Consider the following 11,070-nt stretch of genomic DNA (forward strand, 5'->3'; position numbering starts at 1 on the left):
AAGACCTTGCTGAGGGGGTTGAAGATCTTGCTGATGATAGCCCTCAGGCAGGCCCCTCCCACTTGGTCACCATGGAGACCCAGCTGTGTGAGCCTGACAGTGTGGATGAAGATGACCCACAGCTGGCCCTGTTCAAGGACGCCCGACGCAGGAGGCAGTCAAGTAGGAGTAAACAGAGGAAGGCTGTGGGGCTTCTCGGAAGGAGGCAGAGAGAGGCCACGCCCTGAACTCTTTATAAAGGGAATGTGTGGGGAGGGCTGGTTTGCTGAAAGCAACCGCTCAGATAGTGTTTCAAAGCTCCTGCATCTTGGTTCGTGTCTTGTTTGTTTTTTGTAGTAATAAATTTGGCAGACGTCATTCCAGCCTCTTGCCGTTTATAAAGGGGTTGCCTTTTCTGCAGGGCCGGTAGCAGGCTGGTACAGAACACTTCTAATACTTGAAGGACCATCACAACGAAGACGGCCTCAGTTTCTTCTCCAAAGCACCTGAAGGCAGGACAAAAAGCAATGGGTGGAAACTCATCCAGCTTGGAAATAAGCAGGAATTTGTGAGAACAATTAACCAACAGAAGAGATTAAAATAGAATTTACAAAAAAAGGACAATTGCATAGTTTAAAGGAGGAGAAAACGTCTTCCCATTCTAGGAATTCTGACAGGCCAAGCATGCACAGGATCCCTTATAGTAAACAGCGCTATTTAACGGCACTCACCTGTCCTAGGAACCCCAGAATCCTTGAGATTTGGATGAGACTCACGTGTTTTTGGTTTTTGGGGTTTTTTTTCGTAGGATGTTGAAAGTCTGGTTGTTCTCCCTGGGCACTGGGCCAGGTTGTGGTGTGAGCCAATCTGAATATTTTGATTATATGTGGGTTGAGTTGCATTGGGTTGTGTTTCAACTTTTTACATTTGTTTTCCATTATTTGTTCGCTTCCCAGAGTCGTGCTTTGAGTGAACAGCCGTATAATGTAAACGCTAACTGGATAAAGCTGTAGACGAAGGAGCAGTCAGAGAAACCAGGAAGGTGCATCTTACTCAAAATGGCCATTCTCTACATATGCTTCCTCTTACTGAAAATAGTAATCCTGGAAGAAAAGCCTAAGATAGAAGGAAACTGCCATTTTTTTACTTGTCTCGTGGACGTGGGCTCTTGTTTCCCCACTTGGAAAATGGCAGGGAAGCTTAGCATGGATTTAAAAGATCTCCATCTCTCTACAAATCGGTCCCCTTAGACTTCTAATTGGATCTCTGTAGGATTTCTGCTTTAAATACGGATCAGCTGAGAGGAACTGACATGGTGTACAGTTTCGCCTTTTCTTCCGGGTCTCAGCTTAGTCAGCTTAGCATCTTGAGCCTGGTTTAAATCTCATTTTAACAAGCTAACATGCACACCTACTGGAGATTCTAATTTGGTTGCGTAAAAAAAAGCCACAAATGTCAGAAAACCTAGAGCAGCCTATGTCCAACTGACTTGGAGGATTGCATGTTCCTGCACACCAAATTTGCCCATCGGCTGCACTTAAGTGGAGAGGTGTTTAGCATTTGAGAGCCTCCAGGCTTATACTGTAGGAGAAGGAGTGGCGGAACTGGGGGTGGAGTTAAAAGAGGGATCAGCCTCGAATCCCTATGTAGCCACAAATGAACAAAGTCCAACCTCCCTTGAATTCCACTGACCTTTATCTAACTCCAAGCAGGTGTTGATCATTAGTTGAGAAGATCATTAGTTGTGCACATGCATGAGTAGCAATAAATGGGACCTTAATGGGAGCTTCACATGTGGTAGTCCTTGAGTTAGGACATTAAGGAAGCCTGCCCATTATAGTTATAAGCTGTTACAGTCATAAAACAGGTTGTTCTGGGAGCTGAAGTCCACCAATCTTCAAGTGGCCAACATAGCCCTACCTCCATCCCTCCTTGGGGTCAGTAAGTCGTGCGGGCCACTGAATTCATAGTGTGATGCTTCAGACAGGGATGACTGTATTCCATTGATAATTTCCTAAATCATGAATAAACAATATGGTGCCCATTGGTCACCTCTCTTCTGGAGAATACCTTCTTCTAAATGCTGGGGAATCATGGTGCATCATTTCTAATTTAGTTTGCACCCAACACACTCCCAGCCAGTCGCTTGATCCCAGTTACAGCAATCACACACACAGACACCCAAGCTGTTCAACTAGCAAAAGATAAAGCTTGACCTTGATCTACTAAATATTGGTCAACCTCAAGAGCATAGCTGGTAAAATGGGATTAAAGATAGGCAACAGAGGGGTTAGCTGATCTCTAGTTGATAGTTTATTAGTTTTATAGATAGTTAGAGATACATTCCACAGATGTTTGGTCTAGATGGGCCTCACGGTCCTTCTGGCATCTTGACAAGGGCACAGTACTCTTAGAAATGTGAAAGTGAAGTTTCTGTCAATCATCTTACAGGACCTGGATATATAATTTTTAGACTCCGACGACTTGAAAGATCACACGAGATCAAGAGATCTAGCTCTCAAGCAGTAAACCTTGTTTAACACAAGCTTTTTCACTCCTAGTAGCAAGCAACATACTCTCACTTAAAAAAATAAATCAATACTTTCCTCTGAATTACTGGTCGTAAATGCTTTAAAACACACTATTAAAAATTGAGAGAGGGGAGGGAGCATAGATTAACGATTGCTGTAACCAAACTCTTCCTTTTGAGATGACAAGCTGCAGTTTACAAACCATTTACTCTGGAGCAATTACATAAGCTAGAATGGGAATCTCACAAGTAATCCCAAGCCTAGTAATATTGATTTTGGTTTGGGTTTTAATTGTATGCTAAAATATAGTGTTGACATTAAATGCTTGCTCCCAGTGGGATCGATGGAGAGAAATAATCCTCTTTTACAAGTACATATCATGGTTACATAAAATCAATCACTCTGAAATCCAAATGTGAAATGGATTCCGGAGCACAAATCTCATTGGTCCTTCTTTTGATCCTAGAATATTCCCGGCAGGAATTCAAGTCGAAAGTGAATATTAAGAGCGTGGCAGAAATAGCCCAATTCCTACTCGTATGTCCCAAGTTTATTTTTTTTAAGTGAATCCTCCACACTTTGACGTTTTTAAAAGAGCAAAAGGCAAATGAGAAGAATGCAACCAATGCAAAAGCCTGCATTGTAGAACTAGATTTCAGCCTCTCTGCAATTACGCCAAGGTTGGCAATGCTTGCATTAGGAAAATCCAACGCAGTTTCTGATAAAATAACAGGCCCTATTTTTTGTTACCAGTAAAATGTAGCTCTGGCTGGCCAAATTGCTTCTCCGTTGTTATTTGGGCCAGTCCTTGGGAAAAAAAAACCAGCAATATTTTCTCCCTTGCCTTCATTTGAAAGTTGGCATTTCAAAAGACCTGGAGCTCCTGCCAGTCTGGCAAGTTTTGGACTATCGGGGAACTGTAAATTAGTAGAATTCCTCCCCCTCTTTTTCCCTTTTAATTTCTTTTTGGGAGGGGGAGAAGAAAATACCCAGCAAACTGCTATTTAGAAAAGTTCATCGACTTGTCCTTTGTGGGATGAATAAACAGACACACGTACACACAGACACACACACACACACACACACACGCTCGCCCTGAAATATGTATGCAACAGCATGACAAAAGTACTTACACGAGGCAACATACCAAATTGAGGAGCAAGCAGAAGGCACTGATAGATTTCATGTTCCAAATGTTTGGCATTAAAAGAGTCTCCAGCTGTGAAAGTTGGGTTCTTGATAATTCAGAGTTTCTGGAAAAATGACAGGACATTGCTGTAAAAACACTTTGCTCCTCCTCCTCCTCCTCCTCCAACCGTACTCCCTCCTAGCAGTGATGATGATACCTAGTTTGGTAATGGAATGTCTGCAATAAAACAACCAAGCTCAGAGAGCACCAAAGATCAGACACCTCCTCCTCCTCCTCCTCCTCCTCCTCCTCCTCCTCCTCCTCCTCCTCCTCTTCTTCTTCTTCTTCTTCTTCTTCTTCTTCTTCTTCTTCTTCTTCTTCTTCTTCTTCTTCTTCCTTCCTTTCTTTTTTCTTTCTTCTTTCTCTTCCTCCTCCTCCTCTTCCTCCTCCTCCTCCTCCTCTGTTACCTAGAGAGGTATGGGAGTAAATAAACACAGTAGTCCAGAACAGAGTCACAGCTCCAGGTATGGCTAACACCTCTGAGACTGAAGCATCGCCATTCCTTTACTTTCTCACTCACAAATTGGGAAGACCTAGTAAGAAGGATAAACCCATGTCTCAATAGGGACAACAAAGAACTAAGCAATGTTGTGGCAGGCGTCTTTGCAAGGTGGGATGACTCCATTGTCAGAGATGTGGAAACCAAAGTGGTTGTATCTCAGAGCTTAGCCCTTTTTCCTCTGTAACCTGTATGGCCTCAACGTTCTGGATGATCCTTCACCCATGGCATGTGGGGATTCCCCAAAGCAATGACAACATATGGGAATTGTGGAGCCCATTTATCCTTCTTTTTTAATGAAAAATTGGGTAGAATCTGCTTCTTAAGGCAGGAAGTCAGCAGTGAGGAACAGCACAGTGAGAGATATGGATTAATGCCAGCCAGCAATGCCTAGTTTGCAAAATGGTCTCCATAGGCTGTTTATTAATCTTCTCCTGGTTTCCTAAACTTGGCCAGAAAACTGTCAAACCTTTGGCAGGATGGAGTGCATGGTTGCAACATCTGCAACTGCTTGTAGGGAGATGCAGATGATGCCTGCAACCTCTCTCTGTGTGATTTGCAAGCTTATGCCTAGAGGAATTGGAACAGCACCCCTATTTCTGCCGTCTGTCTGGGAGGGCAATTTCATTAAACCAACAGCTGTGAGCACCATAGAGATTGTGTTTGCCTACTTGGCTTTATTTGGTAGGGTTTTTATCAGCTCACCTTTATTGAATATGTTTGCGTCCTGCTCCTTCCGGCTTTCTTCTCTTTGCACAATGAAAATCTCCAAGTCTTCCCGCGTCGCAGTGATTCCCTCCTCTGATATGTTATTTTAGGTTTTCTAACTGTAACTCAGAGGACATTCTTCAGAAGGTACCAAAAGACATCCAAGCTATACAGGTTAGTTTGCAATGCAAACAGTGGCTTGGTGGAATCATTGGTTTGTATAAAGCAATGGCTCAGCAGAATAATAGAATTGGAAGGGACCTTAGAGGTCTTCTAGTCCAACCCCCTGCTCAAGCAGGAGACCCTACACTATTTCAGACAAATAGCTGTCCAATCTCTTTCTTCTTGAAAACTTCCAGTGATGGAGCACCCACGATTTCTGGAGGCAAGCTGTTACACTGGTTAATTGTTCTCACCGCTAGGACGTTTCTCCTTAGTTGTAGCTTGCTTCTCTCCTTGATTAGTTTTCACCCATTGCTTGTTGACCTACCTTGAGGAAGAGAAAGAGAGAGAGGGAGAGAGGGAGAGAAGGGAGAGAGGAAAGAAAGGAGAGAGGTGAGAGAAGGGAGGGAGGGAGGGAGGGAGGGAGAGAGAGAAACTGTGTGCCTTAAATACTTTTCTATCATACCTAGCAGTAAACATTCCACCAAAATTCTACATTAGTTGCTGAAATCCCTTCCACTGAGATTTGAAAACAGAGCAAGCAGTCTATCGCTCCACAATCATCAAAATACAGCACGTTTTATGAAGGTGCAACATTTGGTTTCATTAAAGATGCAAAAGCAGGTGATCTCAATAGCTACATTGAATTCAAAATAAAACAAACAAAAGCAAGAAAGAGGTGCAGGGAGAGAGTTGAGGAATTCAACCATACCTCTCTCTTGTCTTTATCTATCTATCTATCTATCTGATAGATACCTGTATGGTGTTTGGGGGGCTGTTTTGATATATTAGCACATACAGAAAGGAAGGAAAGAAAGAAAGAAAGAAAGAAAGAAAGAAAGAAAGAAAGAAAGAAAGAAAGAAAGAAAGAAAGAAAGAAAGAAAGAAAGAAAGAAAGAAAGAAAGAAAGAAAGGAAGGAAGGAAGGAAGAAAGGAAGGAAGGAAGGAAGGAAGAAAGAAAGAAAGAAAGAAAGAAAGAAAGAAAGAAAGAAAGAAAGAAAGAAAGAAAGAAAGAAAGGAAGGAAGGAAGGAAGGAAGAAAGAAAGAAAGAAAGAAAGAAAAAGAAAGAAAGAAAGAAAGAAAGAAAGAAAGAAAGAAAGAAAGAAAGAAAGAAAGAAAGAAAGAAAGAAAGAAAGAAAAGATTAGAGATAGATATTGAGAGACAAACAGAGATAGGGACAGACAGACAGCTATAGATGATAGATGGATAGACAGATGGTTTGTCAGTCCAATTCATTATACCCCATAATATTTTCCATATATAATATTAAAGCAATGTTTCTCAGCCCTGACTATTTTAAGATGTGTGGACTTCAACTCCCAGTTCCCCTGGAAATTGAAGTGCACACCTCTTAAAGTGGCCAAGCTTGAGAAACCCAACATTAAAGACTTGTTCATAAATCAACACAATGTACGCATTTCCCCAGACTTAATTATTAGCTAGATTTGATATTCTCAATAATAGCTTTGCGTTTGTACTTCCTCCACAGCCAGAAAACATATTTAAGAAAGGAGGAACATCATGAACCTTTTAAAAGGGCTTTGGATATTGTCTCTAGTGTCCAAGGAGACACATGTCTGTGCCAAGCTCCCCCACCTTCTGGTAAATAGTTATGTCTCCTGCCTAGATACTAAAAATCAGTGATACAGTTTTCTTACCTGAACATCTTGCCTTCCCCTAAAAAGTTTCCAAGCACAAGCAATCTCGACATCTGTTTCAAGGATCTCGGCTGGAAATGCAGTTTCACACAGCCAAATTGCTTGTGTTTCTGTGGAGGAAATGGCAATTTATTTTATACCACCATCTGCGCTCTAAATGGTATCTTTTGTCATTCATGGTGTGGCTTGCAAGTGGTGCCTCTCTGCCAAATATAAAATGAGATGCCTTCCAAATTAAGGTTGTTGTGTGCATTACAAATGTTGTGTTTGTGTGTGTGTGTGTGTGTGTGTGTGTAAGCAAATATATATATATATATATATATATATATATATATATATATATATATATATATATATATATATATATATATATATATATATATATATATATGTAAAGGTAAAGGTTCCCCCGCACATGCGTGCTAGTCGTTTCCGACTCTAGGGGGCGGTGCTCATCTCCGTTTCAAAGCCGAAGAGCCAGCGCTTGTCCGAGGACATCTCCGTGGTCATGTGGCCGGCATGACTGGACGCCAAAGGCGCACGGAACGCTGTTACCTTCCCACCGGAGTGGTCCCTATTTTTCTACTTGCATTTTTTACATGCTTTCGAACTGCTAGGTTGGCAGAAGCTGGGACGAGTAACAGGCGCTCACTCTGTTACGCGGCACTCGGGATTCGACCCGCCAAACTGCCGACCTTCTGATCGACAAGCTCAGCGTCCTAACCCGCTGAGCCACCGCGTCCCTATATATATATATACATATATATATATATATATATACACACATACATACATATATACACATACATATATACATATACGCATATACATATATATACATATATATATACATATACACATATACACACATACACATACACATACACATACACATACACATATACATACACACACACACACACATATATATATATATATATATATATATATATATATATATATATATATATATATATATATATATATATATATATATATATATATATATATATATATATATATATATATATATATATATATATATATATATATATATATATATATATATATATATATATATATATATATATATATATATATATATATATATGTTTTCGCGGGTGCTTGTACTTTGGTCATTCGGGTTTTTCCCCACGTAGAATTGGAGGTATCAGGGCAATATATATATAGATATATACACACACACACACACATATGAGGAAAAAAAACCAGGAACACATCCTCTCCATTAGTCAACACCCAGATAAGCAGGGATTAACACCAGACAAACAATCAAGCAGAAAACAATATCCTAATTGAGGAACTGCCAGGGAGAAAAAAAAACACCTCCATCAACACCGGGAGGGCAAGCAACTGTATATACGGTAATAAACAGGGAACAAACCGCACATTCACTAACACTGATGATGATACCTAGTTGGGTAAGGAAACATCAGCAAGCAAACCACCAAGATAAGAGAGGATCAAGCCTCTACACTCGATCTCTGAGCTAGTTATTTTTCTCTGTTTCATCATATGAAATACAGTCTAAGTACATTAAGAATCCTTCTCATTGACTGTCTGGTTCTCATCCCTTTGTGAGTAAAATTGAAACAGATGGATATCAACCAATTACCAAAGAAACATTAACCTCTAAATACATCCATAAACAATAGCTTTTTAAAGCTGGATCTGCAAAGCCTAATAAAGATGGATTTAAGATGTCACCGAAAAGATTCAGCATAAATGAGGAGTCTATTATTCCATTAGCAGGAAAGGCAAAAGGTCCAGATTTGAGATGTTTGCCTTTATTTCTTGGCACTCTAAAAATGATGCACCCTTGGGAACATTGTTTTGTTTTGTCATGCAACCTCTGGATCGATGAACGTAGCCTGGAGGCCGATAGGTTTTCCATTTTGACTTGATAAACATCAATCAAAGATGCACATGGAACCAAACAATTGCAATGTTTTGATTGCCATCACTCATATTGTCCCATAAATCTTTGATATTGCCCCTGGAAATACTGCAGGTAACTTCAAGGTGGAGGGCCATACTTCAAGGAAAGGAATTGGCTTCCTAGGGACATCCTGTATCTCATTATTGGCATCTCCAGTTGAAAAGAGATGCTGTCAATTACTATGGGAAAGATGGACTAGTGGATTGTCCTAATAGGATGCCAATTCCATAGGATTGTCAAGCTTCAGCAATACAAACCAAAAATCATTGGAAAATGTAGTGGTTACTTTTTGGTATCATCTCTACATCAACCTCTAGGGAAGGAGGGCAGGCTGTTTGTGGAAAATTACTCATAATGATCCTTTTTGATTCCCTAAGCTTATCAAATTCAGGCAGAAAGCTAGATGACAAAAGAAACTATATGTAGCTTGTGGGTTGAACTGTGGGGCCCTTGGTGCTCTCTGAGCTTGGTTGTCTGCCCTGCAGATGTTTCATTGCCCAACTAGGTAACATCATCGGTGGCCCTGTGGGCTCAGTGCTACTGCAAGCCCTGATGATGTTTTCTAGTTGGGTAATGAAATATCTGCAAGCAAGTAACCAAGCTCAGAGAGCACCAAGGCTCCACAGTTAGGCGAGAGTCGTAGGTCATAAAAGATACTCATAATGATACTCTCGAGTGTTGTCCCATAGTCTTGGTTGCTATTCTCCTTCTGTGAGCAAGACAGCTCAAACCTTGAAGCAATAATTGATGGGCATCTTACCCTTAGGACCTTCTGTACTGTACCAATTCACTTTTTGCATGCTCTCCAAAACTCTGCTCTGACATAATATTCAAAGGAAGGTCCTTTCTACTTGATATCAAGGCATCCTAAAATGAGCTAAACAAGAAAAGAACTCCAGTATAATAGAATAGCCAAATGCAACAAGAATGCACTCTTTTTTAAGACGATGTTTATGAAGCCTTGAGAAACTATGAAGGGCAAAGAATTTGTATGATCCATGCTTTCTATTTATTTCCTAAGATCCTGCTGCTATTCCTCCAGGAACCCTGATAAGCCGTCTGGCTGAGGATTTTCCAAAGTCTTTTATAGTTGAGTAAAAATGAGTAAATCGTATATCCAGCTCGTAGGAAACAACTAATGCCTCACAAGGAAGCAATATCATCAGCAAATATAGCTGTGAGTGAGTGCCTAGCTTCATATAGAGAGAAAATTAAACTACAAAAGAGTCTATTAAAGTAACAGTAAGAATCTTGGCAGAAGCCCATAAAAAAAAGGGGCGATTCCAAAGAGTTATAGATGAAGCTACCTGTACTGTATATGCCTTAACTATAGTTTTAAATTACAACAGATGGTACAAATAACAACAACAAAATATCCCTGTGTGCTTGTATGCTTTGATACTCTATGATCAGAGGTTAAGTTGTTGACCTGACTCTGGATTTTCCAGACTGTTTTGACTCTTGGACATTCAGACAAGGTATAAGTGTTGTGGGACTGTGTTTGCATAGTAGGACACACCTCTTTCCGTAACAAACCCAGGCTTAGTTAACTGGAACATCTGCAGAAGGCCCCTGTATAAAATCAGTCCTCTTAGATGTTAGATGGCTTAATGATCTAGTACAGGGGTCCCCAACCCCCAGGCCATGGACCGGTACCAGGCCATGGCATGCCAACAACCGGTCCACACAAACAAGCAAAGCCCCATGCGTGGGATGCAGGCAACACACAAAACCATGCACCCTCTGGTCTGTGGAAAAACCTCTCTCCGCAGAACCGGTCCCTGGTGCCCAAAAGGTTGGGGACCTCTGATCTAGTAGGATTTCACAAAAGGCTAAACATCTGACCTTTCTTGAAAGGGTCTAATATGAAATTTCCAAGACAAAGTTAGACAATATAGTAGAACCACAATTTAGTAATTGACATCTACTGTACTTAGCAGACTTTGTATACAACGGACAAAGCAACTATCCAGACATCTCCCCAGAATAACAGACAAATCTGTTCCATGGGAACTACTACAGAGGAGGCAGTTAAGTTCTTGCTACTTTATCTTAATTGTACCTGTACTTCATTTCTAAATAACTGCAGTTCTTCAAATGATGCAAGTTTAGGTAATTTAACTCATGGTGGAAATAGTAAAGAGATGTACATGATGTAGTTTTGTATTTAATGGACAGTTGGGAATAATGGACACTCTCTCTGAAATAAGTCTGTTAAACTCAAGTTGGAATATATAAGCCAGAAGACAATATCCTCCTACATCTTACAGAAATAACTGCACCACATAGGAGAAGACATGGGTAAGATAAAACCTACCCCAACACGAACATATTAATTTAAAAAATCCAAGGAACTCTACTTGTTCAAATGTTGTTTCTGTCT

The 11,070-nt window shown here is 40.5% G+C and overlaps 1 long non-coding RNA gene across 1 annotated transcript; it reads right to left on the reverse strand.

Annotated features, from left to right (window-relative positions):
- Nucleotides 1–347: 347 nt before the first annotated feature.
- On the reverse strand, nucleotides 348–4,238 carry LOC308679435. Its single transcript, XR_014028774.1, has 3 exons — nucleotides 3,857–4,238; nucleotides 3,644–3,763; nucleotides 348–485 (listed from the first exon to the last, which is right to left on the reverse strand). It is a non-coding gene; the product is annotated as an uncharacterized lncRNA (long non-coding RNA).
- Between the last annotated feature and the right edge of the window lie 6,832 nt (nucleotides 4,239–11,070).

This window comes from Vipera berus, assembly GCF_964194415.1.
Source record: "Vipera berus genome assembly, contig: HAP1_SCAFFOLD_562, whole genome shotgun sequence".
Lineage (NCBI taxonomy): Eukaryota > Metazoa > Chordata > Lepidosauria > Squamata > Viperidae > Vipera > Vipera berus.